Source organism: Natator depressus, chromosome 28, assembly GCF_965152275.1.
Source record: "Natator depressus isolate rNatDep1 chromosome 28, rNatDep2.hap1, whole genome shotgun sequence".
NCBI classification, from domain to species: Eukaryota; Metazoa; Chordata; order Testudines; family Cheloniidae; genus Natator; species Natator depressus.
In genome coordinates, this window is record NC_134261.1 from 7,408,652 (window position 1) to 7,435,605 (window position 26,954).

Genomic DNA, 26,954 nt, shown 5'->3' on the forward strand with positions numbered 1-26,954 from the left:
AGAAATCTCAGTGCCCCAGAGGAAACCTGCTGTTGGAATCACAGAGGTGCTGGGGGTACGTTGGGGACAGGGACCGTCTGAATTGTCAAGGCAGGGAATGGACAATCTACAGCAACGTCCTCAACCACAGACACGCTCTCCTCGTGCTCCAGCCGGCAGGGAAACGGGCAGGGATTCTTGCGGTTCAGCCATGGCCACACTTACACAACCGCACAGCAGTCAGTGTGGGCGTCTTGCCATCCGAGGTGCCAAATGGAGCCAGTCTGGTCTTCCTCTGAGGCAAGTCGACATTCAAAATGCTGCCGTGGCACAGCCGCACGAATGCCTCTGCACTGCTGCGGCTCGTTAATGAAGATGCTCTAAGGGGATGGGCGAGAGCTGTCCCCTCCGTGTAGTTTATCCACCCCCCGGAGAGGCGGTAGCAATGTCAGTGGGAGAAGCTGTCTCCGTGGGGGTGCAGACTGGGGTGTCTACATGCATCTTTAAAGCTTAATCGAACCCCAGTATTAAACCACTGTGGTCTGGGAGTGGAAGAGGAGCTCTGTGAGCAGGGCCTGTCCTTCAAAATCCTTAAGATCACTGACTTGCTTATGCAAATGTCATGGGGGTATAGCTCAGTGGTAGCGTGTTTGACTGCAGCTCAAATCGTCCTTTGTTTACATCCACGTACCCCTTTAGAAGCCTTTTTTAAATGAAAACATATTCGTATCAATTTCCAGTATGTGCAGGAGTTCCCCTGAATCGGGATCCTTGAAATGAATTTGAACGCTCAGCGTTTTCCTGTGCAAAAGAATAAAAACCCAGCTAACCCGTCCAGCAGCTGAAATCAGTTCCCATCCTCTAAGTGTCTAGTTTATGTTTTCATCAATTAAACAAAAGTATAATATGAATGCACATTTGCAGATCCCAGTTCTCCAGGGCCTATGCTGTGTAGAAGAACAAGAACCACATCCAGCTGGAGTTCAGGACTCTGATGAGCAAAGACTCCTTGGTGAGGGAAAGGACACCAGCATCTTGGCTCCTTCACATTCAGACAACATCTGGGCTCCCAGGACAAGGCATGAGAAGAAGCCAGTGGCTTTGAGAAGGAAAATAGCCACCTAGAAGCTGGTTAGAGCTGCCAGGATCCCCGGAAATGCCACCATCCCATTTCCAGGAATAGTCGTTAGATGGTGGTGTCTGCAGCAGGACCAAAAAATGCAGGGAAAAGCCCTCAAAAGTTCTAAGCTGCCAAGACCCAGGCGGTGTTCAAGATCCCACCTAAAGTCAAGACAGGAGAGAACAAGGCTAAAGCCGAATCCAAAGCACCCAAAGCCAGGGCTAAGAAAATGGCACCGAGAAAGAAGTGACGAGATTTCCATTGGGATGACTCCTGCTCCCCAAATGGCTCTTTATGAGTCACCATGGACTAGCCCGAGAGATCAAGGTCCCTCAGGACAAACGGCCCCATGGAAAGTACAGTGACTGGTGGGGAGAGAGTTTGTTTCTCTCCCAGAGGGGAAGTGCTGTGTTTTGTGAAACACCTCCCAGGGGAGTGATGCACTCAGAAGGCAGCTGCCCATACCTCCCACATGGGCTCCTTCTCTTTGATCTGCTTCTGCGGTTATTTCAGAACCAGCCCTAGCGGGAGTGTGTCCCTGGGACTTCACCAGCTGTACCATAGGCTGTGTCTGCATCTCAGCTTTGATTGACGCAAGTTTTTAATTGGATCTTCTTGTGATACTTTCCCAGTGCTCTGCCTCGTTCTGACATTCTGGAGATAGATTGATTACGGGGAGGAATGGACAAGTTTGTGTGACATTTGGTAAGTACGTTGCCTTGGTATGTGACTGAAAACAAGACTGGAGGTGGGCAGGTGCCGGCTACAAAAAGAAAATGGCAAAGCTGCTCACATCCACCATCGAATTATACTCCAGATAGTGATGCTTTTCAAAGGTATAGAGCAATGTGTTAATAAACCATCTTTGGTTCAATAAACAGAGTGGCCTACTCTGGGGCTAGTTTTGAAGTGACTCTGGCTATGAATGCAGTAGAAATCCGCCAACAAGTCTCTCAGGTGGGAAGTTTGTGCAGTCACATTTATTTGGCTGGTTTTTCCCAGCTTGTTTCTACAAACCCCGTAATCCATCACCTCAGTGCATTTTTCACTTCAGTGGTAAATTTATTATCCCTTAGTGCTAGTTCTTGAGTTGAAATGATCCCACGTCTACACACACGCTGCTGGGGGTTGAAAGACTGTCGCTTTTCAGATGTGGGATTTGAACCCAAGCCTCCAGAACACCCAAGTGAGGAGAAAAGAAAGTTCGAGGTCTGGTGCCTTAGACCACTCAGACACCACAAAAGCATGCGTTTAACACTCCTTGTTTTCTTTAGTGTTATGAGCTGTTTGGGGAGGCCAAGAGGCCATATTTCTAACCAATTCTAGGGCCCCTCTACAGCATAGTTCATTTTTATACACAATCACCCTGAGAGCAATTTGCAGGTTTCCTGGGTCCCTTGAGCGAGGTGTTCCCGTCTTACCGCTGACTTATTATGTGAAGAAAAGACGTGCACCAGGGCTGAGGCAGAATCCAGACATCCAGCTTTATGAGAAGGTAACGGTGAACCTCAGACTCCTGCACCGTGAACCATATCGTCCAGCACCCACGATCTGAACCAGCTATTTTTCAAGGTAGCTCAGCACTCAGTGTGTTGAGACCTTTGGAAAATCTGGCTCTAGAGGTGGGGGCCAGTGCCAGACCTTTGGAAAATTCTGGCCGATACGTCTGGAAGTTCCGAGAACCGTCAGCACTTTGAGCATTTGCTAGAAGCCGATGAGAAAACCTTCCTTCTGTTGAACTCCGTCGAAATTTTCTCCTTTCCTTACAATCACAATGCTGTGTCGTGATCGCAGCGTTAGGTTTCAACATCATTTATTTTTGTGTGAAACAAGCACACCACTTTGGGCATTTGGACAGAGGGCTAGAAATCGATCGGCCACTTAACCCACAATTAAGAGGCTAATGAGCCTTCTCTCCAGACGGTTAATTCCAAAGACTTGTCTATAGCCCTGGGCGAACCGTTTTCTGGATGACTATTTTATTTACTGAAATATTTTGGTTTGAGGAAAGTGAAATTTTTTTTAGCTTTGTTTCAGGGTCTACGTGAATGATGTTTCAGGGTCTACATGTTTCAGGGTCTACATCTGGGGTCTACGTGAATGATGATGAGGATGGTGATGATGTTATTGGTTTGTCTCGCTAGAAAGCAAAACAACAAATGATTCGCACAGCTCTATTTGTATAAACCATCCACATTGGGAACGTGCCTAATTTCTGCTCTGAGGGTCTAGAAAAGCTTGCTTGTTTCGATATGTGTTGATGAAAAGTTTCCCTGACCGGGAATGGAACCCATTCTAACCACAAGACCATGAGGGAAGTGACAGTTTCCAGCCGATGCTAGGCTTTTTCAGGGAACTTTCTCCAAAAAATGCACCTTGAGTCAACCGGAGATATTATTGTTGTTATCATTTCGGTTTGGCTCGGTAGCAAGCAAAAAATTAAATTATTTGCTCAAGTCTCTTTGTTTTAAAGGGTATAAAGCCTGGGATTTAAGGTGGGAACATGCCCACAGTTGGCTATTCGTCACTGGACAGAGCTCTGATTTTCGCATAGTCTCCAAACACCTTCCCAGCATCCTGAAATCTAAGCGGGTGTATGAAGGAGCCACATCCCTGCTCGAGGTACTTCTGATCTTTGAGAAGGGAGACAGAGAGGGGGAAAGGCTCAGTCCACAGTGACGCTAATGAGCAGGAATAGCCAATGAGCTCTGCATGTAACTACTTCGTCAATTGTGAACCTTCCTATCATTATCCCTTTGCAATAATGATGGTGATGTACACTCGACTCTATATCCCAGTGTGCCATGGACTTCTGCAGGTTGCATTAGCCAGTCCAGCCATTTGGCACTTGCAGGTGGGTCCCTCTGTATTGTCCCTGATTCTTGTACAGCCATAAAAGGCTGGTAGATGCAGATACTTTCCCCTCTTCTTAACCAGCACTAATAACAGCGGGAGAATCTTCCTTACGGGGGGGGGGGGCCACCGGCGTCTGAACTGTGGTGCCCCCATGACACCCCTTTCCCCAAGGCCCCTCACTCACTCCGCCCCTTCTCCCTGATGCCTCGCCACACCCCTCCCCCCGAGGCCACAGCCACAGAACGCCTCTTCCCCCCCAAGACTCCACCGTGTTCCCCCCTCCGTTGTCCACCCTTACGGCTGGTAAAAAGTGCTGGGCCTGTGGCCCTCTAAACCCCCGTGTTCCTGCACCCCGACACACAGCCAGGCAGGCAGGAGCGTGTGTGTGAGTGTATGTGACAGAGACTGCTGGGCTGTGCTGAGCCAGTGCGGGAAGTGGGGGCTGATGTCGGGGCTGTCCCCCTCCCCCTGACTCAGGACTGGGGTGTCCCCCTCCCCCTGACTCAGGACTGCCTGCTTCCAGCAGCTGTCTGAACTTAGGGACAGCGTGCCGACACACTCACTCTTCCGCAACACACACGCTCCCCGAACACACACACTGTCTCTCCCCAACACACACACACTCTCTGCCCGCCATGCACACTGCAGTTGAAAATCAGCTGGCAATCGAGTCGGATGCCCACGGAACAATGGGATAGAGAAACCTGCCTCTCGTGATGCTGTACCAGCCCACGAGGCATTGCAAGGCCTTCTCACAGCACCCTGCGGCCAGTTGCACAGTGGGATAGCGACCCACAATGCACTGCTCTCTGGGGCGATCCAAGAGCTGCTAGCCTGGATGCGCTCCGGTGACACAAGCAGCCTAGTGTGGACATGCAACAGCGGCTTAATTAAAACGCTTTAACTAAAGCAGCATAACTCTGTCATGTAGACGTAGCCTGGCTCCCACTGGGGCCAAGGATGCTCAGGCACTGAAACTAAAGAGCCACAACTTCCTCCGTAGTTGGCAGGATTCAAACCTGCACAGGGAGACCCCGCCCCCCCCAAGGGATTTCGAGTCCACCACCTTAAGCACTCAGCCACAACTACTTGCTTTATACAGCGCTCTCACGACACTCTAGTTCTGTTCTCACTGAGTGATCGTTTCCAATTGTTTCCTCAGACCAGCGTCCACAACACACTCACTGCTGGGCGGTTGTGTAAGTGTGCCCAGGGCTGAACAAGAATTCCTGCTGGTTTCCCTTCTGGCTGGAGCATGAGGAGAGTGGGTCTGTGGCCAATGACGTTGCTGTAGATTGTTGTAAAATTCCTGCCTCGATAATTCAGACAGTCCCTTTCCCGTCATATCCCTAGTACATCAGTGACTGTAATAGCAGGGGGCAGGTTTTCTGTGGGGCACAGAGCTTTGCCAGGGGGTTGGTGTCTCCTTCCTTTCCTCACCCTGGAGCAAACTCAGCTTTTCATTCCATCTTTAATGTGTCATGGAATAACAACAGCGGCATGAAGAAAGAGGTGGGCAGGGTGGGTCTCAGGGGAGGGGCAGAGAGGTTCGAGCAGCAGACAGGGCAGGGGCCTCAGGGGAGGGGCACAGAGGTGCGAGTGGTGGGCAGGGCAGGGGAGGTCGGGGAGGGGACAGAGAGGCATGGGTGGCAGGCTGGGTGGGTCTCATGGGTGGGGCTGAGAGATGGGAGTGGCGGCCGTGGTGGGTCTCAGGGGAGGGGTCAGAGAGGTGTGGGTGGCGGGCAGACCTTGGGGTAGGGGGTGGAGAGTAATGAGCAGCAGGCAAGGAGGCCTCGGGGAGAGAGGAGCGAGTGAAAGGTGGACCAGCAGGCCTCAGCCGAAGAGGCAGAGTGGGGTGGGAAGAAGTCCTCCTGTTAAGCCAGTGCTATCTACACCGGGATCAGGTTGATATAACTGCATTGCTCAGGGAAGGTAAATGTTTTACACCCCAAAGTAATGTCTTTACACTGACTTAATTTTGTAGGATAGACCTGTCCAAAGAATCACACACACACCTTGGGAGTAAAACTTCACCTGCTTCTCTGCTTTACAGAATCGAAACACAAGAAAGGCTTGTCAGGGCCCAGTGCGGGTTGGCAGGGAGTCGGGTGTGGGCAGACACCATGTGTTAGCCAGAGGCAGGCACCATGGATGAGCTGGTTTAAAGCACCTGTCTCGTAAACAGGAGATCCTGGGTTCAACTCCCAGTAGTGGCTTTTAAGGCACCTGGTACTGGCTGCTGTCAGAAGACAAATAACAGAGTTAGACGGACCTTTGGTCTAGCCCAGTGTAGCCGTTCTTCTTGTTTAAATTACACTCACAGGCACTGATAATAGAGTGACTGAAAGTTTGGGTGTGAAGGGCTGATAGGTCAGTGGTGCAGTCCCCTCGCAGATGACCCCCTCCCTCCGGGACAGGGGCAGGTCCGAGCTCTCCCACCAAGTGGCTCATTGGGGCTGCCAGAATCTGTGGGCGGCTCATTCAGTTTACGCCGAGGGTGGAGTCCTGCTTTGTGCACCGTGTCTGAGAATGAAAATCCTAAACCTCCCTTTGAAATAACGAATGCAGCGGGACCTGTTTTTGTCCCTGCCCCAAAGCAGACAGAGAAATGGAGACATGTCATTGAGTCCAGGGGAATACTTCACTGCGGTTTTACCTTTTTCACTTGCCAAACTCCCGCCCAACCTCCTGGGCTCCTAGAGCAGGGTCCTGAGCCTGAGCCGAGACACGTACACTGCAACTTTACAGCCCAAGCCGCTGTCCTGGATTAAGGTGACACGGGCCAGCCGTGGGTGATTCATTGCACTGTAGACGTATCCTAACGTTATGTCTGCACAGCGATTAAAACACCCAGGGCACCTGTCTCAGAGCCCGGGGCAGCTGACTCAGGCTTCTGGGGCTGGGGCTGCAGGGCTATAAAATGGCAGTGGAGACAGATGGGCTTGAGCCCAACCTCTGAGGCCCCACGAGGGGGGAGGGTTTCCAAACCCAGACTTCAGCATGAACACCGATATCTGCACCCCACTTTTGGGCCCCACGGCTTGAGCTCCAGGAGCCCACGTCAGGTGACCCAGGCCAGCCCTGCTGCCATCTTTATCCCGGGAGAGAGGGACTCTACGGGGACGTCTCCATTGCAGTGTCAGCCCAGGGGTGGCAGGCTGTGCTCAAAGCAGCACCCTGGAAGCCCCATAGTCACCACTCTCATAGAATTAAGGTAGGATTTGTACAGAGTCGGCCTGGCGAGCTATCATTGTAAAAGTCGTGATCTGTTGAAGGCTAATACCTGGGTGGATGGTGTGTGCTAGCCGTGTCTGGGAAGTGGTGGAGTTTTGCTCTGGGTGCGTTTTTAAATACGAAGTGTAAGGAGGGTCTGAATGACCTTCCCCTCACGTCTAGTGATGAGCTGGGGGAAAGACTTCAGGAACAGACCGTGTTCACATGGACAGGCCTCCTCTGCCTAGCTATGCAGCAAGTATCCTTTGTACAAAACAAACAAACAAAATATAAAGGTAATTCTTCGGTTTTCCTGCAGTCAGCCAAAAAAATTGTGAAAAGAAAGGGGCATTTTTAAGCAATCATCTGTCCCCACCAAGGGGCTGGGGAATGTTTATTTTGTTTTTCAGACACTTTCTGGGCAAGCTGGGGCCAGTGGAAGAAAACGCAGAACGCCCTGGGTCCCCTGTCGCAACAAAACATTGTGTTGTGTGTTTGTCTTCTTGTTCCTGTTATTTTGGTGGATATTGTAAATTCTTCAGGCCTGACACCCCCTTTTAATTGGGCATGTCGTCCTGCCCCTTTCGGGGCCAAGGGAAAATGTACCCTATTTCAACCTCTTCGACCCTCTACTCCGCCCCCTCCCTCCAAATTGTCTGTGACACCCCCATCCCCACGGTGCTCTACCCCCATCCAGAGACCTGTGGTTCTTAATGCAACTGGTTTACAAATGACTATCGCTCTGTTCCCCACTGACTGGTCTCTCAGTACAAGATTTCCTAACTGTTCTCAGTTCACGAAAGTACGTGAAAGAATGTTGCTATAGGTAATTTCAAACTCATTTGGACTGAATAGGTGGAAATTAAAGAAGAACGTCCTTAAATGGTGAGCCCTCACAAATTACCTCTGGTAAAGCTGAAACTCATTGCAGAAAGCTGACTCAGTGTCTTGAATCCAACGCTTGGAACGTGCCCTGGGGCTACTGGACAGAGGGGGATTACAACAGGGATTTGCACTTAGCTCAACTGACGGTTGGTTGGAAAATGTTATTCTAACCCTCGATCAGGGTTGGAAGGGACCTCAGGAGGTGTCTAGTCCAACCCCCTGCTCAAAGCAGGACCAATCCCCAACTAAATCATCCCAGCCAGGGCTTTGTCAAGCCAGGCCTTAAAAACCTCAAAGGAAGGAGATTCCTCACCTCCCTAGGTAACCCATTCCAGTGTTTCACCACCCTCCTAGGGAAATAGTGTTTCCTAATATCCAACCTAAACCTCCCCCCCTGCAACTTGAGACCATCACTCCTTGTTCTGTCATCTGCTACCACTGAGAACAGTCTAGATCCATCCTCTTTGGAACCCCCTTTCAGGAAGTTGAAAGCAGCTATCAAATCCCCCCTCATTCTTCTCTTCCACAGACTAAATAATCCCAGCTCCCTCAGCCTCTCCTCGTAAGTCATGTGCCCCAGCCCCGTAATCATTTTTGTTGCCTTCCCCTGGACTCTCTCCAATTTGCTTCTGTAGTGGGAGGGGGCCCTGAAAACTGGGCGCAATGCTCCAGATGTGGCCTCACCAGTGCCGAATAGAGGGGAATAATCACTGCCCTCCATCTGCTGGCAACGCTCCTCCTAATGCAGCCCGATATGACCAGTTACCCATATTGAATGCAGGCTCAGCAATATTTGATCAATTGGTTGCTGTCCATTCAGTCGGTTATTTCCTACTTATTCATAACTAATGAAGATGCTCTAAGGGGATGGGAGAGAGCTGTCCCGTCCGTGTAGTTAATCCACCTCCCCGAGAGAGGGTAGGTATGTCAGTGGGAGAAGCTGTGTCGGTGGGTGGGCAAGCTGTGGGGTCTACATGTATAGATAAAGTTTAATCAGACCCCATTTTTAAAACCACCCATGGTCTGGGAATGGAAAAGGAGCTCTCTGAGGCAGGGCCTGTCCTTCAAGGTCCTTAAGATCACTAACTCCCCTATACAATTGCTATGGGGGGGTAGCTCAGTGATCGAGTGTTTGACTGCAGCTCAAGTGGTCCTTGGTTCAAATCCAAGTGCCCCCTTACAAACCTGTTCCCTTAACAAAAATAAGGGCCTATCCATCCCCATTATGTTTGGGAGTTCCACTGAACAGGGATGAATGGAAACACTCAGTGTTTTCCTGTGCAAATGCATAGAAACCTAGCAAAGAGGTCCCTCAGCTGAAATCAGTTCCACTCCTCTGAGTGTCTAGTTTATGTTTTCACCAATGAAACAAAGACACATGAAGGCACATTTGCAGGTCCTTGGTCTCCATTGTGTGGAAGAACAAGAACCCCATCCCCTTGGGAGGAATGGACTAGTTTGTGTTACATTCGGTAAGTAAGTTGCCATTGGGACTGAGAACTCTACTGGAGGTGGACAGGAGTCTGCTCCAAAAATAAAATAACCACGATTTACCAAACTACCTGTTACACATTCGATCCTCTCTTTGTGCACACAATAGAAATTGGGGCTCGAATAAATGGCCACCTTCCTTTCACACAGATCGTTGTTCCTTGTGACTGTCAGATGCCTTCCAATGGCAGCTGTTGAAAGGGAACGTGCTTCGAGCTCATGATCACCCGCAGCGTCTCTGTAAGGTTCCCAACCACAGAGCTGGTTGTGGCTGCCTCTAAGTAACCGCAGAGTCAGTGTAGGACCAGATCGTTACTTGCACAGCGTCACTTTCTGGTCTCACTGATCGCTTGGGTAGAAACAGCCATTTCCTGCCTCTCTGTCACACAGAAGGACAATTTTCTTTGCACAGACGCAGGAACATCAAGATCTTTCTCTGTCCCTTGTGCAAAGCAGGGTGTCAAATTCCAAGGAACCCTCCTCGTCTGCTGCGATGGAAACAATGGGGAAGCAGGGGGCCCTGGGCACCTCCAGCCCTGGCCGGGAGATGTTCCCTCCCCGCTTTCTTTATGCTGCTGTTGTTATTTCATGGAGTGTCTGGGATGGGGAAAAGCTGAGTTCACTCCAGGTGGAGGGAAAAAAGGACCCTGAGAATCTCCCCCCCCCCCCCCCACTTCTTCCACCAGGGTGAGGTGTTGAGCGACTCACAGCGCCCCCCAGCGCTGTTCCCTTTCAGCAGGGGCTGGCAGCTCCAGCCAGTCAATGCCGGGGAGAGGGCCGAGTGTATCTCTGCACACTGAGTCCAGGGCAGGCCCCCTCTCTCTCCCCCACATAGAGAAACTGGCCCTGCTGCAAAGTGACCCCTAAGAACCAGCAACCTCCAGGACAGAGGGTTTGGCCCTCAGAGCAGGGAATGTGTCCCCCATGCTGCTGTTAGGCCCCTGGAGGCTCTGGAAACAGGAGGGCTCTGAGTGTAACTCACCCCAAACAGCCCCCGTCTGGGGATGTAGCTCAGTGGTAGAGTGCATGCTTCGCATGTATGAGGCCCTGGGTTCGATCCCCAGCATCTCCAAGTTCTCTTTTCACGCTGCTGCTTTGCTCAGGCCCAGCAGGGATGTGGCCCAGCAGTCTCCCTGCAGGAGTTTCAGTCCTGCTCAGTGCGGGGCAGGTGCCCATTGCATGGAAGGTCTGTGGGGGTTTCTGCTCCTAAGTCACCTTGGTACTTTTAAGATTCCCACCCAATGGGCGGCTTGGGACAATGGCGGATGAGAAGGGGGAATCCTCCAGCCCTGGAGGGAAAGGTCCCCTCTGCCCAGACTGAGGGGCAAGGAGACGGAGGGGCAGTCAGTGCTCAGAGAGGAGAGAGGTCAGTGATTTACACCCACCAGGGGACACTGTCTTTTTGAGGCGAGTGCAGCTGGCTTGGGATGGTGCTGACGATGGATAGGAAACAGGCTGGAGTCAATGACAGATGGGACCACAGAAGGGGAAGGGGAAGGGCAGCTCCACCGAATGTCCTGGGTGCTCAGATGCTCCAGGTGTAGGCACCCTGGCCTGTCCTAGAGAGAGAAAAGACAAAGAGGGGCCCAGCCCCCCGACAGTCATCCCATGGACAAGAATGTGGTTGGGACTGGGGTGAAGGTTCCCGCTGGACAAAGGGGAGCTGAAATCCCCCAGCGTCCTGGAATTTAAGCAATGCAAGCTTCAGACCCTGCATGGGTGGGGGCTGAGGGACACCCGCAGAAGGTTGGGCTGGACAAGGGAGGCAGATTTCTACAATTTTTGGTGGTTTCCAGAATGGGACCAAGTCCTGCCCCCCATTCCCCCCCCCCAACATCTGCCTTTAGTCTCTGGGAGGGAGTTTGGGTGTGGGAGGGAGAGGGAGAGGGGTTGGGCTCTGGGAGGGAGTTTGGGTGTGGGCTCTGGGTTGGGGTCGGGGGTTGGGGTGCAGGAGAGGGTGCATGTCGGGCTCTGGGAGGCAGTTTGGGTGCAGGTGTGGGGTCTTGGCTGGGGCAGGGCGTTGGGTGCAGGAATGGGTGGGGTGGCCAGGTTCTGGGAGGGAGTTCAGGTGTGGGCTCTGGGCTGGGGGAGGGGTTGGGGTGCAGGAGAGGGTGCAAGGTGCAGGCTCTGGGAGGGAGTTTAAGGTGCAGGGGGTGGGCTCTGGGCTGGGGGAGGGGGTTGGGGTGCAGGAGAGGGTGCAGGTCGGGCTCTGGGAGGGAGTTTAAGGTGCAGGGGGTGGGCTCTGGGCTGGGGAAGAGGGTTGGGGTGCGAGAGCAGGTGCGGGGGGAGGCCTGTGGGAGGAAGTTTGGGTGCGGGGTCTGGGTTGGGATCGGGGTTTGGGGTGCGGGGGGGGTGCAGGGTGCAGGCTCTGGGAGGAAGTTTGGGTGTGGGGTGTGGGCTCTGGGCTGGGGCATGGGGGTAGGGTGCAGGAGGGAGTGCAGGGGGCGGACTCTGGGAGGGAGTTTGGGTGCAGGGGGTTGGGGTGGGCCTTGAGGTGCGGGAGAGAGTGAGGGGTGCAGCTCTGACCTCGGGCATCTCCCAAAAGCGACCCACACCCCCCTCTGGCAGCAGCCCCTAGGTGGGGGGGTCTCTGCCCACCGCTGCCCGCAGACACCACCCCAGCAGCTCCATTCCCACAGATGGCCGAGTCGGCCCTCGGGGCGGTGGCAGCGTGTGGAGATCCCCCCACCCCCGGGGCTGCAGGGACGCGCCAGCCGCTTCGGAGACCGGCACGCCACGCGGAGCGAGGGTGGGCAGGAAGCCGCCTCAGCCCCCTTGTGCAGCCGGTGATGGCGGTGGGGGTCCCCGGGCCCTTTTAAATGGCCCGGGGGCGGCAGGCGGGGCTGGGGGAGACACCGGGCCCCGGACTTTGGTGGAGCCAGGCCCCCGTGCTCTTATGTCGCTGGAGCATGGGCACCCCGGGCCCAGAGAAGGCGCCGCCCCTGCGGTGGAGGAGCATGGGTGCTAATCCACGTGTCGGCGTGTTGGGTTTTGCAGGGCCAAATGAACGCAGCCTCTGCTCTGGGCTCGCCCAGGTTCAGGGCCTGACGTTGCTTTGCCCAGCGACGAATCTCGGAACAGGCCAGCCATGAAATGACGGCAGGACCTGAGGAGGAAAAGCCTCCGGGTTCGTCTGTGGGCCTTGACGCCGAACGGGAGCCGTAATTCGACTCGCTTTGTGGCTGCGGCCGGTAAAATATCAGGGCAAAGTCGTCCCAGTGACTGTGACACTGGGTTTGAGGAGGCTTTGGTCTTATGAAAATGTAACTAGCATGGTACTCTCGTGTTTTTAAAGGTGGCTTCCCCAAGCAATCCCAAGTTGTCCTTCCCACAGCTGGGTGATGGTGGGCAGCCGGGGATCTCCCCAGTCTGTGGGGGAATCTCTCTGGGCCCCACTGTCAGTTCTCCAGCCTTTCTCCCCCTAACCACGCACCCCCCTCCCCCACCCATTATCAATGCTTTACAGCGACCCCTCCCCCCCTTATGGGATACAGACTCTCGGAGACAGAGACTGCCTGGGGCTCCCCTCTGCATGGCCCCAATGGGGAAGGAAAGAGACTGACGGGGGAGGAAGAAGACAGGCCGAAGGAGTCAAATGGGGCTAGACGAGAATAGAGGAGATTTTCTTCCTGCTAAATTGGACTGGAGTCTCATTGCTGGAAAGCCACAGCTTGAGTGAGGTTTGAACCGGCAGCCTTTCAATTACCAGGCAAAGGTGGGAACCACAGAGACCGATCACGGCCGACTTCCCCACGCTGTCCAAGGAGCCCCTGCAGTGGTGCACGTGGTTAGTGCAAAGGGCAATATTGCTGGGGTTGTGAGTTCAAGCCTTCCCTGCAGCCCTGGTTTCTATCACCCCGTGGAGCTTCCCCAGCTTGCTTGTCCTCATTCACATGGGAAGTGCCATGAGAGGAAGGTCTAAAATGTGGACGTTGGTGCAAAGCTTGGGACCCCCCACCCCTGCTGGCACTAGCTCCGGGTGGGTTGCTCAGGGGCAGGGAGAATTGATTTCTTTGCTGCAGAGAAAGCTGCCAGGACAGGTCTGTGGGCACCAGAGCTCCCCGCTTCTTCCCGCACATGCCAGGCTCCGTCACTGCTGGAGGAGGGTCCTATAAGCACCGAGCCCAAAGCTCTTCCAAGCCTTCTTAGCGCAGCGGGCAGCGCATCAGTCTCATAATCTGAAGGTCCTGAGTTCAAGCCTCAGAGAGGGCAACTCTTCTTGCTCCCTGCTTCAGATTTTCTAAAGGAAATCGTGGAAAAGGGACTAGAGCTGAGTGGTTTCTCGACACCTCCCCATCCATCTAACACACACCCAGAGACTTTTCTAAGGGGACGTCTACAGTACGAAATTAGTTCAAAATTATTTGATTCGAAATTTCGGGAGCTGTTTTAGACATTCAGGCTTCGGTGTCCCCACTAAAGCGCGTGAATTCGGCAGAGTGCATCCACAGTACCGAGGCGAGCATCGAACGTCGGAGCGGTGCACCGTGGGTCACCATCCCACAGTTCCCGCAGTCCCCGCCGCCCATAGGAATTCTGGGTGACGCTCCCAGTGCACGATGGGGCAAAACCATTCTTGCGGGTGTTTCTGGTGCGTGTCATCGGGAAGCTCTGGCGGACAATCGTTTCACGCCTTTTTGGCATGCAGACGCCATCCTGCTTTCAGCAGACGGCGCACCGCTTCCTCTCCTGCAACTATGAATCCGCCTCTCATTTCCTCTCCCCTTCCGATGTAATCTCTACTGTCTACTCTTTCTCGTCCTCATCGAACGCTTCCACCGCCAACTCTGCTCTCCGGCCCGTGCCACGCTTCCGCGCTTCTCTGGGTTGTCTGTCCTGGGCTCCCGCCTCCGTGAAAGCCACGGAAGACAACCATTTCCCGCCTTTGTTCAGCTACCACGAACCAAACAGCACTTCTTCCCCTGCCACTCTGCTCTCCTGCATTTCGCGCCCGTTTTCCAGGATTACCCGTGCAGGCGCCATGGAGCCCGCTCAGATCTCCGCTGCAGTTTTGACCGTTGTAAATACCTCGCGCATTATCCAGCAGTATGTGCAGTCCCTGCAAAACCGGGCGAGGAAGTGACGATGGTGCGATTACTGTACTGATGAGGACATGGACAAAGAGGGCACAGCATGTGGCAATTGGGAGATCATGGTGGCGCTGGGCCAGGTTCGTGCCGTGGCACGCCGATTCTGGGCCCAGGAAACAAGCACAGACTGCTGGGGCCGCATCGTGTTGCAGGTGTGGGATGATTCCCAGTGGCTGAGAAACTTTTGTATGCGTAAGGGCCACTTTCATGGAGCTTTGCGACTTGCTGTCCCCTGCCCTGAAGCGCAAAGACACCAAATGAGAGCCGCCCTCACAGTTGGGAAGCGAGTGGCCATAGCCCTGCGGAAGCTTGCAACGCCCGACAGCTACCGGTCAGTCGGGAATCAGTTTGGAGTGGGGAAATCTACTGGGGGGCTGCTGTGATCCAAGTAGCCAACGCAATCATTGACCAGCTGCTATCAAGGGTCGTGACTTTGGGAAATGTGCAGACCATTGTGGATGGCTTTAATGCGCTGGGGTTCCCTGACTGCGGCAGGGCGATAGACATAACGCATATCCCTCTCTTGGCCCCGGATCAGCGGGGCAGCCAGCACATAAACCGCAAGGGGTACTCTTCCATGGTGCTGCAAGCCCTGGTGGATCACAAGGGACGTGGCGAAAGGGATGCGGAAACAATCCAGTTGGGCCATTGCCCACAAGCTCACCCCCAAGCAGCTTGGACTCCTGATGACTGTGATGCTGAGACTCCATGGCCTCCGCATCCTCCACCCGCTCTGAAGGCAGGTTCCTTAGACCCCTGTTCATATTCCAGACCCCAGCCGGTGCAGCTTCCCTGCCCAACCACTCACCATCTGCCCCAGGAGAACCAGCTGGTGGGCTGCATCCACAGGCAGATAGTTTATACCGCTCCCCTCAGAGCAGCAGCCACAGCTGTGGCAGCTAATCCCCACATCTGGCTGCCGGGGATCCAGCTGGATTGTTTGTGCATCCCTTTCAAGACTTGCCCTCAACAACCTGGCAGCCCCCAGCTTTCTCGTTGCTCTGTGGTTGTTTGCTCTGTGAAAGGGGCCTCTAGGAATTGGTATTTCCAGATGCATTAAAGAATCATCATAAAGGGGAAGGAAAAGTTAATGCCTTAGAAAAGTCTCTGTGTGTGTGTTAGATGGATGGGAGGGTGTCTAGAAACCACTCTGCTCTCGTCTTTTTTCTCGGATTTCCAGTGGTAATCAAGGTAGGCCATTGCCAGCAGTTGACAAGAACATGTGAGAACAGTGGGGGCGGGAAATAAACATGAGGAAATAGTTTTGCTTTGTGTAATGACCCATCCACTCCCAGTCTCTAGTCAAGCCTAAGTTAACTGTATCCAGTTTGCAAATTAATTCCAATGATCACTACAAAAGGTTTCCCCCACCCCACCCGGCTCTCCTCCTGGTAATAGCTCACCTTACCTGATCACTCTCGTTACAGTGTGTATGGTAACCCCCATTGTTTCATGTTCTCTGTGTATAGGAGTCTCCCCACTGTTTTTTCCACTGCATGCATCTGATGAAGTGAGCTGTAGCTCACAAAAGCTTATGCTCCAATAAATTGGTTAGTCTCTAAGGTGCCACAAGTCCTCCTGGTCTTATTCATGGTGTTCTATCCCCATAGTGTGGCCCTTTGGTGTCAGTCCTTTTACATAAACAATGAGTTTTTTTCATAGAAACCATATTTTCCTCATACAGACACAGGAGTAAATTAATCTACAAAGGGAAGGTGATTCCCAGGCAGTTCCGGAGGGAGAAGGGAACGTTTTCAGCATCACTAAATGATTGTGTTGTACCTCACACACACACAGAGTGACAATAAACTCAATTAACTGAGCTACCAACACACTTCACAGGAATGAAATAAACAACTTTATGTTCAAGGAGTTTGGTGCATTTAAATAATATTAAAAATATGTTTTGGGCAACGCATGGAAAAGTCATTGTATTGTACAACCCCCTTGATATAGTTAATACACCACATAATATTTAACGAAGTTAAGAACGATGTGCTTATAAATTAACGTGTTGTGCCATTTACACACGCACAAGACATAGAAAAAACTGAATTATTTGAGCTTCCAACATTTCCACTTTCTCACAGCATGTTAGACCCTCTGCTTTAAATGAAATATGTCTAAAGCCCAGATGTATGAAAGAATTGTCTACTTCTGTATTTCTTAGCTTTTATCTCAAAAGGTAACAGCCTCATAATCTCCCCCAAACACCCTGGGACCTCCCCAAATTATTAAAATGCCCCTGTCCTCAGCAAGGCCACGACAGTGACCCACAGCTAGCGTGTCTAGGCCAAGCTGTTCTGAAGGAGGCAACTCAAAGATTTTCTCTCTGCTCCCCTTGGCAAGGTCTGACTGGGAAAACAAAATCCCCCAACTGGAAAGTTTTCTGCTGAGAAACCAATACTAGTCTGTTTGGGGACTTTGATTTGAATGGATTATTATTATTCTCTTCTGATCTCTGAATTATTTCAGTTCAGTCTTTGTCCTCCAGAAGTGTTGCCAGATGTTGAGTTGTGGGGGAGAGAGGCCAAGTCATGACGTCTCTTCCCCTCTTTCATATTTTCTTCCAACTTGCTAGGAAGTTCCTCTGCAACGTTGTGAGTCAAGCAGTGTCCATTGTCTCCGGGCTGTCTCGGAGGAGTCTGCATTGTACACGGTTCCTGGGAGCGTCCTTGGGAGCGTGGATACCTTTACTGGGCCAGCAGCGAGTCTGGCTTCTCCAGCGTCACACCGGAAAGGCTGGCGGTGGCCATTTCCCAGCCTCATCACATATTTCAGTAACGCACCCAGAGCAAAACTCCACCACTTCCCAGACACGGCTAGCACACACCATCCACCCAGGTATTAGCCTTCAACAGATCACGACTTTTACAATGATAGCTCGCCAGGCCGACTCTGTACAAATCCTACCTTAATTCTATGAGAGTGGTGACTATGGGGCTTCCAGGGTGCTGCTTTGAGCACAGCCTGCCACCCCTGGGCTGACACTGCAATGGAGACGTCCCCGTAGAGTCCCTCTCTCCCAGGATAAAGATGGCAGCAGGGCTGGCCTGGGTCACCTGACGTGGGCTCCTGGAGCTCAAGCCGTGGGGCTCAAAAGTGGGGTGCAGATACTGGTGTTCCTGCTGAAGCCTGGGTTTGGAAACCCTCCCCCCTCGTGGGGCCTCAGAGGTTGGGCTCAAGCCCATCTGTCTCCACTGCCATTTTATAGCCCTGCAGCCCCAGCCCCAGAAGCCTGAGTCAGCTGCCCCGGGCTCTGAGACAGGTGCCCTGGGTGTTTTAATCGCTGTGCAGACATAACGTTAGGATACGTCTACAGTGCAATGAATCACCCACGGCTGGCCCGTGTCACATTAATCAGGGTCATGCGGCTTGGGCTGTAAAGTTGCAGTGTACAAATACAAAGAAACAAGAGCAAAAACCGGTTGCCTTTATAGCTAGATAGCTACAGAGACATGGCAAATAGCAACAAGAATCAGCGTAGAGCTGGATCTAAAAAAACGAAAGATTAATCTTTGCTTTACAAATAATAACTACTGATAAATGGTAATATAAAAAAGGACCTCGAATTCCTTCATAATTTGATCGTTCTTGGAACTTCCAGGCATATTGGCTAGAATTTTTGAGACACAGATTGTCAGAAAAACGTAACACGCTGAGTGCTCCACCTGAAACAACAGCAAATACTGTTGCCTAGATAGATAGATACATTGCAAAGAGCAACAAGAATCAATGTGGAGCTGAATCTGCAAAACGGAGCGATTAATCTTGAAATACAAAGAATAATGTATTAATTATTATTAATAATAATTATTATTAATTATGTGATAAAGGTCCATGAATTCCTTCATACTTTTATCATCCTCAGGATGTTGCTGTGAATTCAGAGACATGATTGTTTTCTGGAGCAGCCGTTGCAGTTTCAAAAGGAAAGGCAGGCAGAAAACGAAGCAGGGAGGGTTGTGATGGGGCGCATGAAAGCAGAGGAGGCTTGTTCCTCTTGAGTTTTCTTTCCGTTGCTCTCGTGATCCTGATGGAGGAAGCGGAAGCTTAATTTGAGTTTGTCCCCACTCCCCTCCTTCTGTCGGCGGAGTGTGTCTTCACCAGGAGTGCTTCCACCGAATGAAGAGGGGCAGCGCGGGGAGGCTGGGAAACGGGGCTCTTCACTCCGCGCAGCTGCCCCCTGGGCTCTTGACTCCCCACCTCCTCCCTGGAGTGGGAGCCGGCCACCTGGGCTTCTTGCCTGCCTGCTCCCAGCCAGGAGTGGGGGCGGGGGCCAAGTGCCCAGGCTTCTCGGCTCCCTGCGCTGGGACCCGGGAGCTTTGGTGCAGCAGCCCCGCGAGGAGCCAGGCAGGTGCAGCCCCGCTGGGATCAGGGAGCAGAGGGCAGCCAGGAAGGGAGCCAGCCGGAAGCCATGAAATAGGCAAGACAGCCAGCAGCCCCTGGGAATAAGGCAGTGTCTACACAGACACTGTGCTGTCCTAACGACCCCAACGTAATCCCCGTGCCTCTTGAGGAGCTGGAGTTACTATGTGGGTGTAGCCGGGCACTTCCCTAGATGGGACAAGGCTGCAGTGTGCACCGTGAGGTAATTAGGACAACCTAAAATGCTGTCGATGGGCCTGTGTAGTGTAGCCCAGGTTTTATTCTCCTGGTGATGGGTTATGTGCTGGGTGCCTTGTTTCCTTTGCTTAGGAGTGCTTGTTCTCACCCCTATCTCCTTGCTTTCCATTCCAGTTCAGGGAAGGAGAGAATAACCAAGTCTTCAGGTATGAAAAGGCAAAACATTTCTAGATGACCCTTCACAGTCAGTGAAACCTGTGGTGGGAAACATGCCCTTGATTTTACTGCTTTTTGGTTTCTTGTCTTCTGGTTGCTCCCGAGGAGCTGGCAGGGAAATGTCCATGGAGGAGTGGAGTGGATGTGAGGTTTCTTGCTTCCGAGATTTGCCTGCGTTTTGGCCTCATTGTGAGAAGGGCAAATTGGATGAGACATTGCAGCTTTTCTGATGCCTGTCTGAGTTTGGAAAGTAAGTTCTTTGTTGTCCTGTTCTTCAAAGGGGAACTGAGGGAGCGGATATACACTGGCAGCTGAGAAAGCCTTAGGAGGGGACATCCAAAGCTGGGCACAACTGGTTTCTGTCGTGGATTGTAGTGTAGTGTGGTGGTTATCATGTTTGCTTCACACGCAAAATATCCCTGGCTTAAAACTAGGCAGAAACAGTGCCTTTTCCCCCGACTGATCAGTTTTGGTCTTCCTCCATTCCAAGCCCTTTGCTGAAATACACCCGTATTTCCCACACTTTTTGTTCGTTATTCTATCCTTTTACGATATTTTAGGGTTGTAATTTAATTGCCACACAATTTTGCTCATGAATTGAAGTTTAACACAACATTTGACAGCCTTTTCCCATGCCCTCCTTTCTGTCACTTACATGAGTTTACTTACGGGAATATTCACTGATTTATTGCACCGAGCATTTCAAAGGAAAGGTCAGAATCATTTACCTTGGATTCACTTTCCTTACTTCTTTCTAATTCTTTCTCTCACATAGATGGAGAAATCTGTGTTGGAGCAATTTAGCTTACCACTCTCTCTTTCTAGACGGAAGCTGACACAATTTAAAACTTCCCAATTTGCAAATATCTATGTGAAAATCTTTCCTAAACCAATGCAGAGATCCTGGGCAGGGCGAGGGGTGAGGCAGATTAATAATTGTCTATTCTTTATTCTGGTGCTTGCTAATTGGCCATTTGGAATTTTAATACGTGATGGCATTACAGCCGAAAGATAATCTCAACATGTGGAGAAGAAACGGTTACGCGGGCTAAGAAATAGTTTCTTGGTGTGACACCAAAAGTGATGCATTCGAGAGTGAAAGAAGAACTAATTAATGTCTTATGAGCATTTGCTATGTAGTTGTGGCCATGCAGGTCCCAGAAAAGCTTGTCTTTGTCCCCAACAGAAGCTGGCCCAGTGAAAGATATTATCTCACCCACCTGCGCGTTTGCTCGCCACACTACCTGAGAAAAGCGGAAATAGCCTCAAAGCAGAGAAAATGGAACAAAGAAGATTAATTCCTCGCTGAAAAATGGGCCCCTTTGTCAGCTAGAGCCAATCTCAGACGATTCTGGGACCTCTTGTGGCTATTGCTGGTTTTGAAAAAAGCCAGGTGTTATTTAGACAATATCACTTCCAGTGTATCCACTGAAGCAGATTTATGCTTCACGATTGCTGTGTATCCAAAGAGATTCATTCAATTCGGCACACAAGTGAATAGAGATGGGCAGCTGGAGTCAGCCAGTTCTCCCCCATCTCAAAGTGTTTGGTTTTTAAAAATGCCCCTTTTTGTGTTTATAAGGGACAGGGCAGAAAATGGCCAGATAATAAGCTATCTGAGGTTTTTAAATTTGCAGTGAAGACTGAATGGAGAATTGTGTCGAGAAGTTTCTTTCCCTGACTGAGGATGGAACCAAGGCAGCATCAAGGAGAGTCCTAACCAGTAGACCAAGGGTACTCAACAGGTGTACCACGGGCCAACTCTAGACAGCCCGAAATTTTTCATGGACCCTGAAATCTTTTTATTTACTTATTATTACGATTTTTTAAAATGATTTTCTCTGGAGTCTGGACCTTGAGTATATCTTGACCGAGAAATTTGGACCTTGACAAAAAATAGCTGACTACCCCTGCAGTAGACCATAAGGGGGGGCAATGTAGGGTTTTTTGGTTCAGCTCCTCTATGCTTTCTAAGGCTACTTGCTCTCCAGTTTAGGAAATGGTCCATTCCCCATTTCAGAAGGGACAAGAACAGAGAGTGAAAGAACCCCTGTGCTCATAACCTGAGCTCAAGCAAAAGCTTTGAAACAAGCTCAAATTATGCTTTAGGTTCCTCCATCAGAATCCCAAGAGCAACACAAAAGAGGAACAATCCTCCTCTGCTTTCATTTACCTCACCGCATCCCTCTCCGCTTCTTCTTCCGCCTACCTAGTGGCTTGTCCAGGGAAACCACTCCGCTGATTATAATTTTGGCATAGAAAGCCAGGGAGGGGATTTGCTTCCACTTGACGTGAGCAGATAGCATTCTGACTCAGTGTCTATAATCAGGTTTCCCAGCTTTGGCTGCCCCCAGTTTGTCACCTCTGCGCAGGCAGGAAGCAGCGAAAGTGCTGACCCTCGCATCACATGGGCTCTGGGATCATGATGTTTTGCACAGCATCGGCGAGTCCATGTTTCATCTCTTTGTCCTCCTTGGTAAGCCGGACCCTTCCCCACAAATGGTTTCCTCTGACGTTGGAGGGATCGAAGTACCTGCAGGTTTCCTTCACTCACCTTTATTTTCCTGCATTTCTTGTGTCTTGTATTGCTGTGCCAGGGAGCTGGCAGGGAAATGCCCATGGGAAAGTGAAGTGAAAGTGAGCTTTCTTGGTTTGGAGCTTTCCTGTGTTTTGTCTCCTGGTGAGAAGGGGAAACTGGAGGAGCTATCGTAGCATTTCTGATGGATATTTGAGGTCAAAAAGAAGCCACTGGTGTTCTTTGTGTTCCTCTTCTTCAAAGAGAAACGCTGAAATAGCTGACACAGTGGCTACTAAGAAAGCTCTGCTAAACAGGCCAAAAGCTCGCCACGACTGGTTTTTGCAGTGTAAGTTATTACCACGTTCGCCTCAGGCATGAAAGGCCTCCGGGTCATCGGGCAGAAACAGTGTCTTCTTTTGCTTCTGATTCTTTGTCTTTTCATTCACTCCAAGTCCTTTATCAAGCTTTCTTCCTCATTATTTTTTCCTTTCATGAAACTTTAGGGTTGGAAGGTGGGGATTACCCTGAATTTTGAGGGAAGGAATAGACCATAAGTTTGGAGATTGTCAGCTATTTAACAAATATGAGCCTCGAAGAATCCCAACCTTTTGTCCTGCAGATTTAGCTCCCAGACAGGAGTTTCCCCCTCTTTCATTTCGTTTCAGCTAACTGCAAACAGCCTCATGTCCCCTTTTCATGTCAGAAACGTCTATTGACTGATGATCACATTTCCCCTCCTTTCCTGTCTAGGCAGGGTCGGGATGTGAGGAATGAGAAAATAACAAATGGAAATTTCAAAGCCTGCCTTTTAACAGACAACATCACTTTTCCTTTGAAATAACACTTATTTCCTTTCAGAGTGGTAGCCGTGTTAGTCTGTATCAGCAAAAACAATGAGGAGGACTTGTGGCACCTTGGAGACTAACAAATTTATTTGGGTGTAATCTTTCGTGGGCTAAAACCCACTTCATCACATGCATGGAGTGGAAAATACAGCAGGAAGATATATATACAGAGTCCATGAAAAGATGGGGGTTGCCTTAAAATCATAGAAGATCAGGGTTGGAAGGGACCTCAGGAGGTCATCTACTCCCACCCCCTGCTCAAAGCAGGACCAACCCCAACTAAATCATCCCAGCCAGGGCTTTGTCAAGTCCCCTGCCCTCTGACATGTCCTTTCACAGAATCACAGAGTTGGAAGGGACCTCAGGAGGTCATCTACTCCAATCCACTGCTCAAGGCAGGACCAATCCCCAATTTTTGCCCCAGATGCCTAAATGGCCCATTCAAGGACGGAACTCACAAAGAACTGTTTGAAATGGGCCACCCTGATTACCACTACAAAAAGTGATTTTTCTTCCTGCTGATAATAGCCCATGACATGCTAACAAAGAAACAGCCGTGATTTAAAATCTCCACTCAGAAATGGTGAACAACAGCAGAACCCAAAGTAACTGAAGGAAGGGCAGATGATCACAGTTAGTTCATTGTTTCAGTCAATATTGTCTCAGATGTTCTGGGGAGAGAATTCCACAGTAAGTGATTTTGCATTTTTGCAGGACATTAGACCCCCTGGGGAGAAGCTCCTCAAAGAAAATGTGGCCCCAGGAGTGTCAGAGAAGGGAATCACTGTTTGCTTTACAAGGTGGGTGAGGGAAAGCTGCAGGGATTTAGATTCCTCCAGAGTCTGATGAAACCACTGGTGGGGAAAGTCCAGGGAAGCGGAGGAGGAGAAGGAGAGGTAAAAAGGGCTTGTAGCTCTTGTGCAATCCCCATGCTCCCAGCAGAAGGGTCCAGGGGGTTCAGCACTTTGGCTGCTTGTTGAGGACACAGAATTCAGAAGATGGCAAAGCTCAGAGCCCCGTTACATGGAGTCAGAATGCAATCAGGTCACAAGGAGGGGGAGCAAAGTCCCTCCCTTGCTCTCTATGCCAAAGTTCCTATCAGCTCAATGTCCTTCCCAGAAGAAGGCCCAGGTCGGCTGCTGAGAGGGTTGCAATGGGGTCAATGAAGGCAGAGGAGGATTGTTCCTCCTGGGTTTTCTCTGTGTTGCTCTGTGATCCTAGTGGAGGAAGCTGACGCATCATTTGAGTTTGTTTCAGTGGCTTGGGTTGGGCTCAGGTTGTGACCCTGAGCACAGGGGTTCCTGCCCGCTCTGCTCTTAGCCGCTCAGGGAATGGACAAAGGAGCAGCTTCAGAAATTGGACAGAAAATAGCCTAAGGAAGTGCAGCACAGCTGAGAAGAACAAGAGCCTCATCCTCTCCCTGGTGGTCTAGTGGTTAGGATTTGGCGCTCTCACCGCCATGGCCTGGGTTCAATTCCCAGTCAGGGAAAAGTGACTTTACAGCAAAACACCTTAATTTATCCTTCACTTGCAATTTTAACAAATTGACGCTTTTTCCCTGACTCCCCCATCTTCTACGTGATCTTGGCAAGGGCTTTGGAGACCATATCAAAATCAAAGCTTCCCACTGACTAGGAGCAGAATGTGGGCATGTTTCCATTGTGCACCTCGATCTCCACAAATAGACAGGTGCAAATTCTTGTTTCCCCTTGCTAGCTAGCCTAACCAATGTTATAACAACAGTAATAGACACTCAGGTTGACCCAAGATGTCAGTCTTCTTGCTGAAACAAAACCAAAAAATCATTTTGGGTCAACCAAATTATTGCAGCAAATAAAATATTCACGCAAAAAACTTTCATCCCACTCTATATACCAGTCTTTGGAAGTAACCATCTTGGCAAAACTGACCATTAGCCTCTTCCATTCCTGAGGTCTAGCTGCTGTCGTGTTCTAAGCATAAATGATGGGCCTTTCACCTGTTGGCCACTGGTTACTACCTTGCTCAGGTAGCTACTGATGAAAGGCAATGTGGTTCAGTGGCTGACCTACTTCTATCCCTCTGCCCAACTAGGGGTGTTTGTTCCACATTGCATGTCAGAATACAATCAATGCATTTTGTTGATACCAAAATCTGGGATCAAGATGAAACATTGTGATTTCAAGTCAATGAGAAAATCTCTGCTGAGTTCGACAGAAGGAAGGTTTTCTCATCAGGTTCTAGCACACATTCAGATTGGAAATAAGGCGTGCTTTCTGACAGGGAAGGTAATTAACCAGTGAAAATCTTACCCAGAGTCCTGGTGGATTCTCCATTCCTGGAAATTTTCAAATCAAAAGTGGATCTGTTTTTTTTAAACGGATCTGTTCTAGTTGAAAAGGAATTCTTCGGGGGAAGGTTTCGGGCCCGTGCTAGACAGGAGGTCAGACTGGGTGTTTACGAAGACCCCTTGTGGTTTTAAAATATGGGAAACAAACCCTTAAATGACAAACGCTTTATTTTGTGAACCAAAAAGAAGTGCTTCCCCTGGTTCTTTTTCTCATTTTGTAAATAGGGGCTTGGAATTTCAACTCTCAGTGAAGCTTTGCCTTTAAACTGAATTAGGTGAATTTTCCAGCTTTTGATCCTCTGAGTCTAAGGAAGAATCCCTGAAAAGCAGGTGAGGTTTCAGGTCAGAATTTCATAGGTTAATTTGATGCCATCCAAGAGTGAACACTTAGGTAGGGAACAAGTGAGAATTTGTTGATTGAGAAAAATTCCTGGTGAAAATTGGCAAAGCTGTGGATCTTTTTAAACATTCCAGTGAATTTACACATGAAGATACAAACAGAGAGAGAAAGAGAAAACCACACACTGCACAGGCCCATGCAGGCATTAACAAAAACCAGACCCACACACAAACCCACACAGCACACAGAGACATATGCACATAAGGGAAAGCCACACAAAACATACAAAGAACAAATCCACACATGAAACATACAGAAAAAGCACACAAGACGAAAGCACAAAAACCACATTCCAAAAGAATACGAAGCAAAAAACAATTTGCCGGCAAAAATCAAACACACGCACACAAAACTATGCAAGGCATCCACAGAAATCACACAGGACCCACATGCTCATCAACCCGACAGACAAAAACCACATGAAGATATCGAAAGCCAGGCAGGGTTTGAATCTCACAGCCAAGAGGGAGTGCAGGAAGGTGGTTTGGGGAGCAAAGGTTGAGGGGGAAGTCAGGGGCTCTAGAATCACAGGATGGGCAGTGCTCTGGGCTCTGCTTGATGCCTCCTCACACAGGGTGCGGGTGGAGAATGGAGCCTTGTAGATCTGTGGAATCTGCCCTGCACTCTGCAGACGAAGAGAACCTGGGTGTCTTCTGAGCCGGAATTGTATTTTCCGCCGGGCAAGATGAATGGCAGAAGCCATTACTTAAAGAAAGCTGATGCTTGAACTCACAACCTCAGCATTGCTCCTCTCTAAGTACTAGGAGCTAACCCATTGCACCGCTGGAGCCCAGATGGGGGTGAGGGGTGTATAAGCCAAAATGAATCCACGCTAAAGGCCACATGCAAGTGAGCTGGGTGGTATCCTTCTGTCTGATAGAGCTGGGACCTGCCTTCAGCTGCTGATAGGACGGTTGGTGGTTTGAAGCCACCCAGTGCTGGAACTTCTCATTGGTGAGGTTAAGGAGACTTTTAAGAAGAGGAGGAAAGTCTCTTCCATTCCTGCCGAGCTCCATTTGTCTGCTGTGGCCCTTTAGGCTCTCTGCTCCCCTGTTGGGGAGATGCAGAGACAAGCCCCCATCTTGGTGAGTCATCGAGAGGCTGTATCCAATGGAGTGTAGGGGGGAGGGGGTGGGGTAGGGCTGGATTGTGCTCAAGGGAATAAGGTTGTGTGTGACAATGGGAAGGTTTACACTACATCAGGGATGGATGCTCTGAGATCGATCCACCGGTGGTTGATTTAGCGGGTCTAGTAAAGACCCTGCAGATTGCTCTCCAATGGACCCCTGTTCTCTACCCCCAATAACAAGAGTAAGGTGTAGGCCCCACTGGAACTCAACCTAAGGTACGTCTACTCCAGCTACGTGAATAATGGAGCTGGAGTTGAGTAGCACAGGTAAGCCCCCGAACATCGTGGTGCCGGTGACTGACTCGGATGCATCGCAT

The 26,954-nt window shown here is 50.6% G+C and overlaps 4 non-coding genes across 4 annotated transcripts; all 4 read left to right on the forward strand.

Annotated features, from left to right (window-relative positions):
- The first annotated feature begins 9,159 nt into the window (after positions 1 to 9,159).
- Positions 9,160 to 9,231, forward strand: TRNAC-GCA (transfer RNA cysteine (anticodon GCA)). The gene has a single exon. It is a non-coding gene; the product is annotated as a tRNA-Cys (tRNA).
- A 1,313-nt stretch (positions 9,232 to 10,544) lies between these two features.
- TRNAA-CGC (transfer RNA alanine (anticodon CGC)) lies at positions 10,545 to 10,616 on the forward strand. The gene has a single exon. It is a non-coding gene; the product is annotated as a tRNA-Ala (tRNA).
- A 3,067-nt stretch (positions 10,617 to 13,683) lies between these two features.
- TRNAM-CAU (transfer RNA methionine (anticodon CAU)) lies at positions 13,684 to 13,756 on the forward strand. The gene has a single exon. It is a non-coding gene; the product is annotated as a tRNA-Met (tRNA).
- Positions 13,757 to 24,196: 10,440 nt separating this feature from the next.
- On the forward strand, positions 24,197 to 24,268 carry TRNAE-CUC (transfer RNA glutamic acid (anticodon CUC)). Its single transcript has one exon. It is a non-coding gene; the product is annotated as a tRNA-Glu (tRNA).
- Positions 24,269 to 26,954: the final 2,686 nt, after the last annotated feature.